Consider the following 17,641-nt stretch of genomic DNA (forward strand, 5'->3'; position numbering starts at 1 on the left):
ATGTGTGTATATGCCAATATAATCAGAGACTTTATCTTTTTTATTGTTTTGAGTTTTTCAGACAGGGTCTTTTTTTTTTTTTGAGACAGGGTTTCTCTGTGTGGTCCTGGCTCTCCTGGAACTCACTTTGTAGACCAGGCTGGCCTCAAACTCAGAGATCCACCTGTCTCTGCCTCCCGAGTGCTGGGATTAAAGGCATGTGCCACCACTGCCTAGCTGAGACAGGTTCTTTTTTTTTTGGTTGGTTTATTTCCTTTTGTTCTGAGATGGTCCCCACTATGTAGCCAAAGCTATCCTGAAATTCTGTATAGATCAGGTTGGCCTCTTGAGTACTGAGATTACACTTAGTTTAGGAAACATTTTCTTTTGAGAGCCAGGCTTTGTGAAGTATGGTAAGACCTTGAGGATAGATTGAGGATGCCCCAGTCCTATAATATCTCCAAAAAGTCTAACCCCAGCTCTTATCTGTCCTGCACCATAACAAACCTCACTTTGTTCAAATGAGAATTAATACCCTCTACCTGCTTTAGCAGACTTTGGAATTCAGAGCCATGTTCTAAAGTTCATACAGCAAAGAGGACCCAGGGGTTTACGGCAGGATTCTGAGAGGTTCTGAAGGTAGAATGGAGATGCCCCAGTCCTGATAGCCAAACCTCAAACAATCCATTTGTACCACTTTTGTTCACCCTACACCAAATGGTGACACCTTGTTGGAATGACCTCTTCCACATCTTCATTTTGCCACAATGAACTCTGGAATTTGGAACTGTGTTCTGAGGGAACTGTTAGGGAACTTGGTGAGACCTTGGAGATACATTTAGAAGTTTCCCCCTGATGGAGATACTCCCCACAAGAATGATCTGACTCTGCTTCTGTTTTCAGCCCTGCACCATACAGGGGCTGTCTTGTTAATCCTCCACTTCAGTAGATTTTGGCACTCACAGTCCTGTTCTGAGGTGGGCATAGCTCTGTGAGAGGTCACAGGAAGATCCCAAGGACAGATTTGGGAAGCTCTAGGCCAAATATAGGGAAATTCCAAGTAACCTTCAAGGATGGTTTCATCCTTGACCCTGTTGCCAGCCCTGAACCATAGGGAAATAGGCTTTTTAGGGGAGATACTTGGATCCCCAGCTCCCTTCCCCCCACCCCTCCTTCTTTCTCAGGAGTCCACTGGAGTCAGAGCCATGGTCTGGGGGCAGCAGACTGAGATCACCAGATGTTGGTGTCCAGAATAATCTAGGAGTCATAGGGAAGACTGCAAGGGATGATAAAGTGCCACCAAAGTATCCCATTATGCCCTCGCTGTTAACTCTGGGAGGCTCAGGATCTATGGCCAGATGTGGAATTCCCAAGATTTTGTATTGGGTATCAGAAATGAAGGAATTGTCATGGTCAGAAGGGAAAAGGTCCATATTATGAGGTGGAGAATTCTAATACAAGAAGGGTCCCACGGAAGCCTGGTCGTATGGTCAGCCCAGGGAGTGAGGTGACCTATTGATGTATCCAACTCTTATTAAATAAGAAACACAGAAACAATGCAAAAGAGAAAGCCGAGAGGTCAGAGCTCAGAGCCAAAATCTCACCCTTCTGCCTGCGGTGTCCCAGCCTCCCGAATCAGAGCCCTATTTCCTGTCTGTTCGTCTATTTAAAGAGACAGAACAAGCCACAGCTATCTCACCTCACCAGTTCCTCAGCTGGTCCTGTTTCCTCAGACTGGAAGCTTCTGTGTCCTCATCCCAATAGCTCTCAGCTGAACTGTGTTGCTCCAAAGCCTGAAAGCTTAACCAGCCAAATGCTTCTAGTTTCTGGTCCTCACGCCTTATATATCTTTTTGCTTTCTATCACCACTCCCTGGGATTAAAGGCTGGTTTTCTGGGATTAAAGGAGTGTGTCACCACCATGCTTGGCTATTTCCAATGTGGCCTTGAACTCACAGAGATCCAGAGGGATTTCTATCTCTGGAATGCTAGGATTAAAAGCGTGTGCCACCACTGCCACACTCTTGCTATGGCTCTAATAGCTCTGACCCCCCGGGCAACTTTATTTATTAACCATACAATCAAAATCACATTTCAGTATAATTAGATTACCACCACAGTGACCAATAAAGTAATGCCTGTTTTCCACATCTTGGTCTGAAAGGTCTGAGAGGCTTTGTGGGTAGAAGTAGGGCTTCGGGTCAGCAGAGTAAGGGTCCCAGACACTGATGGAAGTCAAGATGAATATTTAGGAAGAACTGAGAGTACCGTGGATGGAGACCAACTATACCCTTGCCCTGAGCCCAGATAGACCCTAATAAGCAAGTGATTTCTGACTTCTGTATCTAGGTCTGAGAGAATTTGGAGATTTTACTACAAAGAATACTACCTAAGCAGAGGGAAGGGTCCAGGTCTTAAGAAGACTAAAGGTAGGAAATGGAGGACAACAGTGGGGAGCTCACACTTGAGAGGACATGGTTACCTCCACCCTCTTGTCAGCCTTGGTAGTCTCTGGGAAGAGTAACCACATGCAGTGCACCTTCACTTTAGCCTATGGGGTGTCAGGGAAAAATGAGGGTTGTGCAGAATCTCTGGGGAGATGAGGTCTGCTATAAAGGGGAGATGTCAGAAAAGACACATCAGATAAATAAACTTCTGGTGGATTTAGGGAACCCTATATGAGCAGAGATGAGTCCAGATCAGGTAGGCAACCCTGAAGATCCCATGCAGGGCTGAAGAGATATGGCTATCTGTTTGCTTCTCCTGAGAGTTGTCAGGATTTGAGGGGAAAATGAGGAATTTAAATTCAGTGGGTGATCTCAGCTAGGCACAGGTATTAAAGGATCTGGCAAGAGTCAAAGACACCAAGGGCTGATTGAGGTAACTCCAGTCTATGGCACAGACAGGGTCCCCACAGAAGTCTGCACTGCAATCCTTGTCACCATCATCCCCACAGTCCTGGGCAGCATCACCAGTCTAAGCCCTCTGTCTGTTTCTAGGTCATTGGTCTCAGAGAACTGAAGGCCTTATCAAGACGATCTTGACTCAGGTCATCAGACAAAAGATTCCAGTTGTGTCAGAACTCAAGGTGAGGACTGAGACAGTCCCATCACCCAAACACATGGGGCCTAGTGTTTCTGTTGGCTGTGGGAAAACCTAGGGACTGTAGGTGGATTACCTCCCCTCACTTCCTTTTTCTTCTTTCTCACAGAAATACATCTTCACGTTAAAGAAGATGGGTTCAGCTCATTAGGGGAAGCAGTTCAATCCTTGCAATTTATCAAGGTATGTATGAAACAGGCTCTACTTCCTGATACACATAGACCCTAGTAAAGTGTGTTACCTCTTCCTGTCACCCTGGGAAAGGGTAGCTGGATACAAGGCTCCCTCGCTGCCTTGTCCCATCTCAAAGCTGTGGAATTTCATTGCAAGAAGTTGGCCTCAGGCCAGAATAGAGGTGGGGTCCAGACCCTGACAGTGCAAACAGTGACTGAAGAATGTACCATATGAGACAGCAGAGGAACTACCCAGAGTCCAGCTCTCCTCTCCTATCAGGGCCAGGCACCTAGTATTTTCACACTGTGCAGCTCTGGGATGCCTCTATATCTCTTACAGGAGTAATATTGTACATGCTAATAAACTTATCTGGGGTCAGAGAACAGAACAGCCACAATATTAAACATAGAGGATAGGCAGTGGGAGCATATGCCTTTAATCCTAGCATTCCAGAGGCAGAAATCCATCTGTTCAAGGATACAGCCAAGCATGGTGACTCATGCCTTTAATCCCAGAAAGTGAGCCTTTAATCCCAGGGAGTGGTGGCAGAAAGCAAAAAAGATATATAACGCATGAGGACCAGGAACTAGCAGCTTTTAGCTGGTTAAGCATTCAGGCTTTTGAACAGCAGTTCAGCTGAGATCTATTTGGATGAGGACACAGAGGCTTCCAGTCTGAGAAAACAGGATCAGCCGAGGAGCTGGTGAGGTGAGGTAGCTGTGGCTTGTTCTGCTTTTCTGATCTTCCAGCATTCACCCCAATAACTGGCCTCAGGTTTGATTTTATTAATAAGTACCTTTAAGATTCATGCTACAGGTTCCCCTGTGGCCATACAGTACCACCTAAGAGAAAAACTGCAGCAGGCCATTTTGAGAGGTTTCAGAGGTGTAACTGTCAGCAAAGTATTCTCACACTGCTCTCTTCTTGCCCCAGGTCTGAGTCTGTATCACTGTTTTCCTGCCCATCCTCCTACCTGCTAGCTTCAAGAACATTATGTCTCATGGTCAGAAGAGGTGGTATTGCAACTTTCAGGGAGAATCTCAGGCCCCAAGAGAAGAACAGGGCCGTATGAGTTATAATCTCTCTGTGGCTGAGGGAGAAGAGTCCAATGACAAGTCCTCCTCTTCCACTAGCCCAACCATCCCCAGGAAGACACCTGCTGGTGGGATACCAAAATTTCATCAGAGTCCTCAATGAGCCATATCTCCTCCCACTGTCATGGCCTCCATTCTAATATCCCTATCTGATGAGGCCTCTGGCAACCAAATAGGGGAGCTGGAAGGCCCCATGGTATTGCACCATGCACTAAGTGCAAAGGTGGCTTATTTGGTTCAGTTCCTGATCCTCAAGTATAGATTGAAGGAGCTGACCAACAAGGCAGAAATTATAGAAAAGATTGTAGAAGATGATGAGCAGCACTACAATAGGATCTTTAATGAGGCCTCTGAGAGTTTGAAGCTGGTCTTTGGCATTGACGTGACAGAGGTGGACTCTGTGGTCCACACCTATGACCTTGTCATTGCTCTGGGAATCACTTACGATGGGATGCTTACTAATGGCCAAGGCATGCCCAAAACAGGCCTTCTAATAATTGCCCTAGGTGTCATCTGCATGCATGGCAACCGCATCAGTGAGAATGTGATCTGGCAAGCACTAAATATGATGGGACTAAGTCCCATGGAAAATCACTATGTAGCTGGGAATGTCAAGAAGCTTTTCATTGAAACTTTTGTACAGGAAGAGTATCTGGAATACAATCCAGTGCCTGACAGTGATCCCCCTCACTATGAATTCCTATGGGGTCCAAGGGCCCATGCTGAAACCACAAGTGTGGATGTCTTAGAATTTTTGGCTCAGATCAGCAGGATGAACTAAGTGATTCCAGATCCTTCCAATGACTGCATTTAGTGTCTTTGAGAGAACAGGGAATTTTGTTTAGAGTTGCCACCACAAATGGCATACTTCACAGCCAATACAAGTTCTAGTGCCACATTTAGGAGCTTTCTGAATGAAGTCTCAGATGAGTCTTCACTGTGTTTGAAGGTGGCAGTCACTGTTTTAAGTAGTAAAGACAGCTAGTGAAAGTAAATGAATGCCGTCTTTTTTTTTTTTCCTCCTTGTTTTATAAGGGTAACTTGGAACTTTTATTTTTTGGTATTTTTCAAATCTTGTTTCTCTTAATTGAAGGATTTAGTGTGCTTCAGAATCTAAGTACTGCTTTCTGCAGTAGGGTTACACTGTGTAGCCCTAGCTGGTCTGGAATTCTCCATGTAGGCCAAGCTGGCCTTGAATTCAACAGATATCCACCTGCCTCTTCCTCCTGAGTGCCAGGATTAAAGACCTGTGCCACCACACCTACCCTTCTTTTGCTATTTTATACAAAGCCTTCCATCTTATTTTGTGGTCTGTAATAACATTGAAATAGGAATTTAATTTGAATTGTGAAAGAATTTAGTAATATATCCAATGTCAAAAAATAGAGAAAAATGAAACAAATGGTTAATTCTTATTTTCCCCTTCAACAAAATCTGTTCCTCTGTAAAATTAATTTACATGTGTAGATCTAAATGTGCATGGATTTTTGAAATTGTATGAGGAATTATATCCTAATAAGTTACCCAGTGTGATGTTCCACAGCTTCAGAATTATAGAGAAGCTCACTATGATGTATAGACTTTGGATCTGGTTATTTCAGTATATGATGTTTTTTATTTGCAAGTTCTTTTTAATAAAATTACAATACAAATAAATAAACCACCCTGCTTACTGGCTGATTTATTGAAGACCTGTTGTTTGCAAGGTCCTGTATTCATGGGGTAATACTAGGAAAAGCTGGATCTGCTTGCCGTAAATGGTCAAGTACATTAGCAGTAGCCATATCAAGAAAATGAGGTGTCCTCTTAGACCAAACGAATTATTTCATGCTGTGATTTAGGCCTGAGAAGTAAATGTTTCCATTCTGAGCAGTTTCTTTTCTGTTTTCAGAACAGTTCTTTTGGGGTTTGTTGGGTTTTTAGTTTTTATTTTATTCTGAGTAATTATGTGTACATGTGGGGATCTGTGCATGTCAGTGCCAATGCACTAGGAGGCTCAAGGTGTCAGATGCTCCTGAAGCTGAAGTTACAAGCAGTTATAACCCACCTGCTGTGGGTGCTAGGAATTGAATCTAATTCCTCTGGAATTAAAGTATGCTCTTTTAACCATTGAGCTACCTCTCTGGTCCCATAAACAGTTCCTTTTGGATAGCAGATGGATATGGCAGACAGGAATCAACATCTACATTGTGTGCAGGAAATTTGGTCCTCAGTGTGATGCAGAGAGGACTTTCAAGAGGTTGAGTCAAATGGGAATTTTTTGAGATCATTACCCTCTTCGAAATAATTGATATGATTCCCATAGGAGCCTGGGTATTTTTGCAAGAAGTTGTTATTAAAAAGAGTCAGCCTTTGGGCTGGAGACATGGTTCAGTTGCTCTTACAGAAGACCCAGATTTGTTTCCCAGCACCCACGTAGCAGCTGCCTGTAACTCACACAACTGTCTGTAACTCCAATTCCAGGGATGCCCTCCTCTGGCCCCCACAGGTACCTGGCATGAATGTGGTACACAGATATACATGCAGGCAATCCACTCATAAAATAAAAATAATCATTTTTAAAACAAAAATAAAACTTTAAAGACCACTGAATTGCTCTCTGGATTCCTGATCTGTCCCTCTTGCACACACTCCCACTATAGTGTTGGCTGCCATGAGGCCTTTATCAGAGCTGAGTTTATGTTCTTGGACTTTTAGCCTCTAAAACTATGAGCTAACTAAAGTCCTTTTTATAAATTACCCAGTGATCTAAATGGAAGAGCATCCAGGAACTGACAAAAGTAACTGGAGAAAGGAAATATTTTGGCTCACCATTTTTGGATAAAGCTCATCATTGTGGGGAAATCCTGGAAGCAGAAGCTTGCAGCAGCTGTTCAAGTTGCATCTGCAGCCACAAAGAAAAGAATGAGAATGCCTGTGTTCAACAACCTTTCAGTCAGAACCTCAGCCCAGGCCAGCAAATGGTGCTTCCCACATTTAGGTTTTGTCTTCTCACGTCAATTAATCAAGACAATCAGTCACAGGCATGGCCGGAGACTAACCTAATCTAGATAAACCTCTACAGGTATGCCCACAAGCTTGTTTCCTAGGTAATGCTGGCATGCTGAAAATCAATATTAACATCAAAGAGCCAGATGGGGTCCCAGCACTGTGAGGGGGAAGTGGATACAGAGTCCCACCCCTAAAGGAGAAGCTATTTGCAATTGATACTCACTGGCAATGGGAAAATGTGTTTTCTCCAGTGCAGTGTCAGTACATATCGACCACACTCCAAATCAAGCCCCATGTTCAGGAATAGCTGGCCAACACAAAACAAATGCTAGGGGTTGTTGTTGCTGTTGCTGTTGTTGTTTTGTCTTATTGGTCTTTTGTTTGTCTGCTTTGATTTTTGTTTTTGTGTTTGGTGGGTTTTTGAGACAGAAATAAACAAAGTTGGGTAAGTAGGGAGGGGGGATCTGGGAGAAGTTGGAGCTAGAGATGGAACATGACCATAATATATTGTATGAGAATTTTTAGTTAAAATAAGAATAGTAAATAAAAATATATATTAACATCAGAGTATGTACTGATAGTTTTATGTCAACTTGATACATGCTAAAGTCATCTGAGAGAAGGGAATCTCAAGAAAATTCCTCCATAAGATCAGGTTTTAGGCAAGCCTTTAAGACATTTTCTTAATCAGTGATTAATGGGGGAGGCCCAGCCCATTGTGGGTGGTGCCCTGCCTGGGCTGGTGGGCCTGGATTCCATAAGAAAGCAGACTGAGCAAGCCAGGAGGAGCAAAGCAGTAAGCAGCACCCCTTCATGTCCTCTGCTTCAGCTCCTGCCTCCAGGTTCCTGCCCTGTTTGAGTTCCTGTCCTGACTTCCTTCAATGTTGAACAGTGATATGGAAGTGTAAGCCAAATAAATCCTTTCCTCCCCAACTTGCTTTTGGCCATGGTATTTCATTGCAGGAATAAAATCCTAACTAGGGCATAGTACTTAAATTCTAGAAGTTTCATTTGCATCCAGTTAGGGAAGGGTCTAGACAAATTAAATAATAAATAACCCAGGGAGAAATGGTGGTTGGATAGTGAAGGGGGTTAAACTCTCCCACCATCAAAACTGAATTTAGGTTTCAGTTCTTTGAGAAGGGCAAATTAGGTGTCTCTCCCAACAAAGGGCCATTTATCCACAATACCCTTACATTCAGGCACAAGGAAGAGAGTACACTCAAGGCCTAAGTCAGCCTTACAATGTCTCAAGGACAAACCCTGCAGCCCCCTGTGGTGGTATTGTGTTCCCCAAAATATTGTGCACCCTAATAAACTTATCTGGGGTCAGAGACAGAATAGCCACTAGATACAAAAGCTAGAAAGTGGTGGCACTCACACCTTTAGTCCTAGCATTCAAGAGACAGAAATCCCTCTGGATCTCTGTGAGTTCAAGGCCACATTGGAAACAGCCAAGCATGGTGACACACGCCTTTAATCCCAGGAAGTGGTGGTAGAAGGCAGAAAGATATATAAGGCGAGAGGACCAGGAACTAGAAGCATTTGGCCTGGTTAAGCATTCAGGCTTTCTAGCAGCAGTTCAGCTGAGACCTATTCTGGACGAGGACTCAGATGCCTCCAGTCTGAGGAAACAAGACCAGCTGAAGATCTGGTGAGGTGAGGTAGCTGTGGCTTGTTTTGGTTCTCTGATCTTCCAGTGTTCACCCCAATACCTGGCTCAGGTTTGATTTTATTAATAAGAACTTCTAAGATTCCTGCTACAGCCCCCTTCTGAGTCACGTCCAAGTTTGTGCAGATATGTTCAAAAATGATAAGATTAAACCTCAGACAATTAAAAAGTATACTAATATAACCGCTGCTTGTTTAACCAATCACATTTAAGGTGACATAACTGTCCCTGAAACTCCCCTTAGCTGTCATTAAAAGGAGCCTGGGTGCTCATCTCAGGGTTGTCACCATTTTGTACAGGTGAACACCCCATATACATGTTGGTATAATAAATGCTCTTTGTTTTTACATACTATTTGAGTCTGGGGTCTTCCTTCAGCACATTTTTATACCCTACAATAGAAACCTCTGCTAGATATTACTATTCTAATATGTATCATGCTTTGGATGCACTTTACATGCACCACAAACATCCCAATAAATCTACTTCACAGTTGAATAACCTGAAGTTCACAAGGCTTAGTAATTTTCCCACAACTGTATTGCCTCATAAGTGTTAGGATTGGAATGAGATGGCTGTTGTGATAAGTAGAATTGTACCAATTATAAAAATTTCTATAAAATTCTGCACCTCCATTACTTAAGACTGTGACTATATATGAGTACTGGGGAAGCTAATATAAAATAAAGTCATAGTATGAGCCCTAATCCAATGTGACTTGGATTCCGTATAACAGTGACCACACACACACACACACACACACACACACACACACACACACACACACAAGACAAATAAGTGAAAACACAGAGGAGAAGGTTATCTATAGAGCCAACAAGAAAGGAGTTACAAGGAGCCTTGATCTCGGACATCCAGCTTCCAGAAATGTGTTACATTTCTGTTATTTAAGCTGAAACAGGAGAGCATTTTGATTCCATACTAGGCCGGCCTAAGCTACATAGCAAGGGCATGTCTTTCTTTTTTGTTGCTGAGGTTTTTTTTCAGTCTTCATAAATAGCCTAGAGACCAGGTATGGTAATATATTGTGTACTCCAATAAAGCTTGCCTGGGGATCAGAGGACAAAGCCAGCCACTAAATTAAACATAGAGGTCAGGCAGTGGTAGCACTCACCTTTAATCCTAGCATTTGGGAGGCTGAGATCCATCCAGATCTCTGTGAGTTCAAGGTCACACTGAGAACAGAGCCAGGAGTGGTGGCACATCCTGTAATCCCAGCACTAGGAAGGAAGGAAGATGAGAGCAGGGCATAGAAAGGTATACAAGGTGTGAGTAAACAGGAAGTCTCTCTCTCGAGGCTGAGGATTTCATAGAGGTAAAAACATGACTGGGTGTTCTGTTACACTGATCTTTCAGCTTTCACACCCATTATCTGGCTCCAGGTTTTTTTTCATTAATAAGATCTTTTAAGATTTGTGCTACAACTAGTGACCCAACATTTGTGGCAAGAACTCATGAAAAAAGCCATTTGCCTGAGCTGTAAGTGGTAGGAGTCTCCATCCCATGTGGGCTGGAGTCTCTTTGGCTTCTTCTCTCTTGGTATGTTGTGGGCTCTCTGTGGATCCCCATCTGGGACTGCTACCACACTGGATAGCTGCCTTGAAACTCGCTTGGGCTTCTACTGCTCTACCAAGAAGTAGTAAGCCTCACATTTGAATCATCATTGTCACCAAATTTGTTGAGTCAATTAAGAATTTTTAAAGGGAGGAATTAGTGTGGGAGCCCGTTCTGGGGTTCCTCATGGCTTTACCCAGCAGGTCCGAATAGAGGATGATCAGGACCACAGGCCTGAGTGCAGGTGTCTGAGATGGCCTGCACTTGGCTGTGCTGGGGGAGGAGGTCTTTTGCTCCACCCCTTGGCGTCTCTATAAAAACCCTGGACCAGAGACAGTTGGGGCCGTTGGAATAGGTTCCAGGCCCTCTCGAGGCTATCATTTATTCTCTATCTGTTTATCTCCACAAGATTCTCCGCTATAAATCCTTCTATCTAATATTTCCTGCTGCTTGCACTCAAGAAAACTCTGGGAAGCTGTGGGGGTGGTGGGTAAACGCCCCACAGAATGGCGCCGTGAACAGGGACTAAAGAAAAAAAGGGACTAAAGAAAAAAAGGGACTAAAGAAAAAAAGGGACTAAAGAAAAAAAGGGACTAAAGAAAAAAAGGGACTAAAGAAAAAGGGGAACAAAAAAAGGGGGGACTAAAGACAAATGAACAGGGACTTAAGACAAAGTAATAGGGACTAAAGATAAAGGAAAATAATAGTTTTAATACAGAGTTTTTGGTGAAAGTGCTGAGTCAGCCCTGCCAGTGGAAAGGCATGCCGGTGTTATGGAAAATATATATTTTTATATATATTTTTTGGTGAGGCAGGGGTTTTATCCTCGAGAGAAAAGGAAAGCAGGCTGGAAGGATGTCCGATGCTGCAGCGAAATTCTCTTCTGTCAAAATTTTCTATCTTCTATCCCTTTCTCAAATTCTATCTGTGAAAAATAAGTAAGGTATAGGGTAGTAATATAGTTTAGGAAAAACTTAGAAGTGTAAGATTGTGTAGGAAAAAAATAAGGCAACTAGACAGAAAAACTCTTCAATTTTCTAACTTTGGGGGCTTTGAAAGCAAACTGGGGAAAAAATCTTTCTTTGGGCTTTTCGGGTAGTAAAAAAGCTTTTCTTTGAGCTTATGGGGAAGAAAAAGTTTCCTATGGAAGCTTTTGTCCTGGGGACAGCTGAAATGCTAAGTCCAAGCGGCAGGAGAAAGTAATTTCTCCCTGAGGCAAAAATGGGAGTGTAAGAAGTCAAAGTTTAAAGTTGGGAAGTTTTGGGAAAAGTTGGTCTTTCTCCTAGGGGAAAAAATCTTTCTCTTAAACTATAAAGCTTTTCTTGGAAAAATTGGGGGGCAAAATCTCTCTAAAAAGCCTTAATCTTTCTCAAAAGCTCTTAAACTTAAAAACTAAATTTGTCCTGAGAGAGGACAAAAATTAGAATCACCTGAAGATATTAGTATGGGGACCACCTGTGATTAGCTCTAAGGGAAAACAACAAACCTCTTAAGACAGCAAAACCTCTAAGTTCTTTCAAGCTTTAACAATCCTCCCTGCAATGCAGGAGGCTGGAACAAGTTTCTAAAAACCTCTTTTAAGCTCTGTCCCTTCAAGCTAGTAAAAGACAGTGGCTCAGAGTACCCTGAGGGAAACGCTTGGGGAGAGTGTGGGTGAAGAGCTACAGAGAGCCCAAAAGGGCAGGAGACTTTACCTGAGAAAAGCAAAAAAGCCAAGCTTTTCAGTTACAGCCGAGCTGAGGCATCAAGTGTTTTGTCTGAGTGAGCATTTCAGAATGAAAGGTGCTCCTAATCTTATTGCAAAGATCCCCTGAAGCAATGCAAACTGTAGATATCCTCCTTCTGACCAAAAACCCAGAGGCGACTGGCCAGCATCTCTGAGTTGGAGTGCATTTCAGGGATACTAGGGTTCCTGCAGTTGCAAACTTCCTGGAGCACAGAGCTGAGGCAGGAAGGTGCAGGACCCAGGGGAAGATTGCTAATGAACAAACAAAGCTAAAGCCGGTGGGAACGGCACAGTTGTCCACTTTCCTACAGGTCCCAGGTTGATAGGTCCACACCTGCAAAAAGAAATCTGAGAAAATACTTTCCTATCAGAGTAAGGACCTTTCTGGAAAATGGAAAGCTGAACTGGGTCTGAAGCAGTCATGCTGCTGAGTCAGAACGCTGTCTGGGGAAAGAGCCCAGCCAGGGCAGAACAGAACTATCCAGGAGTAAAGCTTTTTTTCTGTCAGAGAAAGCACCTCTTTGAAAAAAGCTTTGTTTCAACTGACTCCAGGTGAGATGAGGGGGTGTAGCCCTGAGGGGTGATTGCCTCTGGCATAAGCTCTGTCCTTGAGCACCCAGACAAGCAAATGCAACCCACTGGGGGACTGGGCCAGGTGAAGGCCTGATGAGGCAAAACACCTGTCCTAATGGGAGTTTAGAAATGGCAAAAACCTCCCTTGTTAGATTTTCAGTCTGTACGCAAACCACACAGACCCTGAAAACAGAAACGGACAAAAAGCCCCTACCTTCAGTAGCAGGGAAAGCCGCCACTGTAGTGTCGGAAACTGTTTCTGGGGTAGAGGGGATAAACTGAGACCAAACTGGATACTGTCAGAGAGAAAGACTCTGAAGAAACAAAGGGACATAATCCTCTCCAGAAAATGCATGACCTGACAAAGCTGCTAGAATTTGAGGCAGATTCAGGGGGAGAAAAAAAAGCCCCTACCTCCAAAGGCAGCTAGCAGAGGTACAGAGCCGCAGACAGATAGCTGAAGCTCTGCATCTGGGGGGGAAGGAACAAGCAAAATGAGAATAAATCAGTGGGAGAAAATTTCTGAAAGAGCTATGGAAAAGCTGTTGTACAATGATCTTGTTTTTCACTGACTGGCTAAAACAAACACAAGCCCTGAGGAAAGTTGCTATCAGAAATGCCAGCCTCAATGCCAGCTAACAAGGCAGGTGTGGTTCTGATTCGGGGGCCAGTGTCTGATGAAGGAGAGACACCTGTTGAAGCCAGCTGAGGAAGGAATAGAATCTCCCAATGTGCCATAGCTGAATATGTAAAATGCTTGTTCAAATCTCCCATTGCAAAAGCAAAAAACTTTGTTCAAACCTCCCGGACAAGAATTTGTAAGCCAGTCTGGTAAAAGAGAACCAGTTGACTCTCAAACCTGATAAGAAATATGGGAAATGATATAAGGGACTGATATTATTATGGACTGATATAAGGGAAATGCATTCTGGGAAAGGTAGTTTTTCCGCTAAAGATGGCGACATTGCCCTGAAACACTTTTGTCAGCTCAAACTACATTCATGGTAAACTTAAAATACAGCTTTTAAAAAGAATAAGGAGGAAAACCATCTAAGGGTTTAAATGTCAGTTCCAATAACAAAATTAAAAGGATACGGAACTAGGTGCTTCGTGGTTTGGGGCTCCGTTGGTAAAGTGCCTTATTTACCCTAATAGCTGTGCAAAGTTTTTACGGTAGTTGGATGACAAAAAGCTACCTATAAGAGCAAACAAGTCACTTTAAAATCCTTAAAATATCACCTAATAGCTGTGCAGTATTGGCGAAGAGCTTTACAGCAGCTAAATACGGTAATTTCACCCTCAGCGTAAAGTGAAGTTTTTCCGTAGAACAAACCAAAAGTACTGCTGTAATAGAAACGTTTGTCTGAATTGAAGCATTTAGGGGAACTATTATGAATTTGGGTGAAGGGACAGCCTCTAGTTAAAAACTGTCTACCGCTGACAGTGCATCTCTGCCGGTCCGGAACGGCTGAGAGAACTGCAACTTTGGAGTGTGGCTTCGTCCTGAGAATGTTACAATCCCCTAGCAACAAGTATCACAACTCTATAATGACAACACTCACTAAATCCCAGTGCTTTATAACAAAGCTGACTATAAACTCTAAACTTTAGAAATGATGTACGTACTTCCTGTCTAGTTAAGAGAATCTTTCTAATAGAGATGGTGATAATAATTAAGAGTAAGAAGTAGAAAGACGAAAATAAGATATGTGAGTTTGTAAAAATTCTGTCTTGTTAGATCTGTGTTAAGAAATCTTTAGGTGTTTGCTAAGTTAGATATATGCTAATGGTAGCCTATATAAGTTTGTAAAATAGATCTATAGAGTTCCTTTAAGAATATAAGCTTGTAAGAAGTATCTAAGGTAGTCTTAAGACATGTAGTAATAAGCTTGTAAGATGCTAGTTGTAAATGTAAGTTTAAATAAGAAATAAGATGGAATGAATATAAGTATATAAGAATTAATAGGAAATATATTTGCTAAAGTAGTTCTATAAAGTATAAATAAGTAGATGTTAATATGTTGTATGTGAGTTTGTAAAAATGTGTAAATGTTGAATATGAGTCTAAATGCTTTGCAAGCAAAAAATGTTATATGTGAGTTTGTGAAAAAGTGTAAATGTTAAGTGTGAGTCTATTAATGTATATGGTGAAAACACCTGAGACACAGGAGATAGTGTCCTAGTAGACTGCAAAGTAGGCAGTCTGAATGGTTTCAAAAGCTCCAGAAGCCGCTAAGAAGCTAAGAATGGCGGACGCCAGAACCAGCACAAGGCATCCGCAGCTGAGATCCGTGGAATATCAACGCAGCACAGAAAAACCTGAGCTAACAGCAAAAACGGTGCGGTTTAAAATATTACTATAACTAAAAAGGTCTGTCTGTGAGAACAAAAGTTGCAGAGACGCTTGTTTGAACAAAAATTAACTGCAAAAAGTTTTGGTTGAAAAACGTCTCTTCATATTTGGAAGTGAAAGCCTGATACCAGAATTTATTTCTTGTTTGAACTTTTTGAACTTAAAATGAGATAAAATTACAAAAAGATTTTGGTTATGGATTTCTCATATTTGGAAGGCTAGTACCAGAATTTATCATTTGAATTTTAAGACTTAAATGAAATAAACAATAGAGATTTCATTGCAATGGGACAGTTTTGAGTAATGACCTAGGAACGGTTTTCTGGAATTGGGTTAAAAATGGAACTGTTTAAATGAAGAAATGTATTTCTACTTAGAATCAAGATGCAATTTTGTGTATGCGTATATGCTTTATTTACTGGTGATTCATGAATTGTTTTGTGGAACTGTTTATGTAAGAATGGAATTACTTATGGAACTGGTTTTGTGTTACAAATGGAACTGTTTAAACAGAAAAGTTTGGGTTTTCTAACTAGGCTTGAGATTTTGCTTAAAATTATAAAGAAAAGGGAGAGTTAATATTCCTTAGTCTATTTAATTTAAATTGTTGTTTGAATGGATTAATGTCATGTTTTGTTAGTAAGAAATGCAAATGGGGTATACTAAGAGACTACTTTTAAAGTGTGTAAAGAGTTTTATTAAGAAACTGCTTTTGGATGTTTTGCTAAGTTTTCAAAGTATTAATGGTTAGATCGAAAATATTGCTTTTCAATATGGGTTTGTAGGAATTGTATAAGTTTGGGTTCCTCTAACTAGGTTTGAGTTTTTGTTTAAAAATTATAAAGAAAAGGAGGAGCTATGAGATTGAATTATGTTCGCAGAAACCTATTGATATTAATGCACCCTGGCTTTGTGGAATTGAGGAAATGTTTAAGTTTGATGTGAATACATCGAAGTTTTTCCTATGTTCTGTTAACAAGAAAATTCAAATGACTGAGTTAAAGTTGTAAGACGGAGAAAATTGTTAACTATATATAGCACCATATATGCTAATTCTAATGGTTCTGTTAAGAGTTTGTTTTGAGTTGTAAGATTGAGAGAATTGTGACTATGTATAGCAATATTTATGTTAACCTGTTAATGGTAATGATGAAGCTAAGGGATTCTTTAAGTTTGTAGTCGCCTTAAGAGTTTTGGTTTAGAAAGGGCTTGAGGCAGCTAAGACTGCTGTGGTCACCTTGGACCTAATTCAAAAGAGAAATGCCATTTATATCATCCTCTACTCCCATACTGGGAGGTGTAACAGCTATGGAGATTGCTGTAAGCCATTAATAGTTATTTTTTTTATATATTAAGAAGGGGGGACCTGTGGGAGCCCGTTCTGGGGTTCCTCGTGGCTTTACCCAGCAGGTCCGAATAGAGGATGATCAGGACCACGGGCCTGAGTGCAGGTGTCTGAGATGGCCTGCACTTGGCTGTGCTGGGGGAGGAGGTCTTTTGCTCCACCCCTTGGCATCTCTATAAAAACCCTGGACCAGAGACAGTCGGGGCCCGTTGGAATAGGTTCCAGGCCCTCTCGAGGCTATCCTTTATTTTCTATCTGTTTATCTCCGCAAGATTCTCCGCTATAAATCCTTCTATCTAATATTTCCTGCTGCTCGCACTCAAGAAAACTCTGGGAAGCTGTGGGGGTGGTGGGTAAACGCCCCACAAATTAGTTAAAAGAGAATATTTTTCCTATATTAAAAAATGGGTAACATTTTTACAATGGAGAGAATTTGGTCTCTGTTTGATAAAACATTAGGTGGTTTGAAAATGGAACAATTAAATGAGAGGATAATTGATGTCGATGGGATTTACATAACGTCAATTATAAATATTATGCCTGCTGCTGCTGCTGCTGCTGGTGCATGCCTTTAATCCCAGCACTCGGGAGCAGAGCCAGGCGCATCTCAGTGAGTTCAAGGCCAGCCTGGTCTGCAGGGCAAGATCCAGGACAGGCACCAAAACTACACAGAGAAACCCTGTCTCAAAAAACCAAAAAACAAAATATTTGTTTGATTATTTTTGTTTTATCATTAAAAAAGTTGAGGGAGTCTTTGCCCTGTAGGAGATGGGATTGGGGGGTGGGCTGGGGGGAGGCAGGGGGGGAGAACAAGGGAATCTGTGGCTGATATGTAAAATTAAATTTAATAAATAAATTTAAAAAATGAAAAAAAAACACAACAAAAAAAGTTGGTTAATGTGAATGCCAAGATAAAAGTTTTAGAAAAACTTGTTTAAACAGATCATAGAGATATTCAGACCCAGACAGAGGAATTTAAGGGTGAACCAATCTCAGCATTGCATTATAAGGTTACAGACAAACTCCCTAATGCTTTCAAACAGCCAACTTTAATCTACTGA

At 41.9% G+C, this 17,641-nt stretch overlaps 1 pseudogene; it reads left to right on the forward strand.

Annotated features, from left to right (window-relative positions):
* The first annotated feature begins 4,247 nt into the window (after window positions 1-4,247).
* Window positions 4,248-5,097, forward strand: LOC114689509 (annotated as a pseudogene).
* The last annotated feature ends 12,544 nt before the right edge of the window (window positions 5,098-17,641 follow it).

The sequence above is a fragment of the Peromyscus leucopus genome, chromosome X, assembly GCF_004664715.2.
Source record: "Peromyscus leucopus breed LL Stock chromosome X, UCI_PerLeu_2.1, whole genome shotgun sequence".
NCBI lineage: Eukaryota > Metazoa > Chordata > Mammalia > Rodentia > Cricetidae > Peromyscus > Peromyscus leucopus.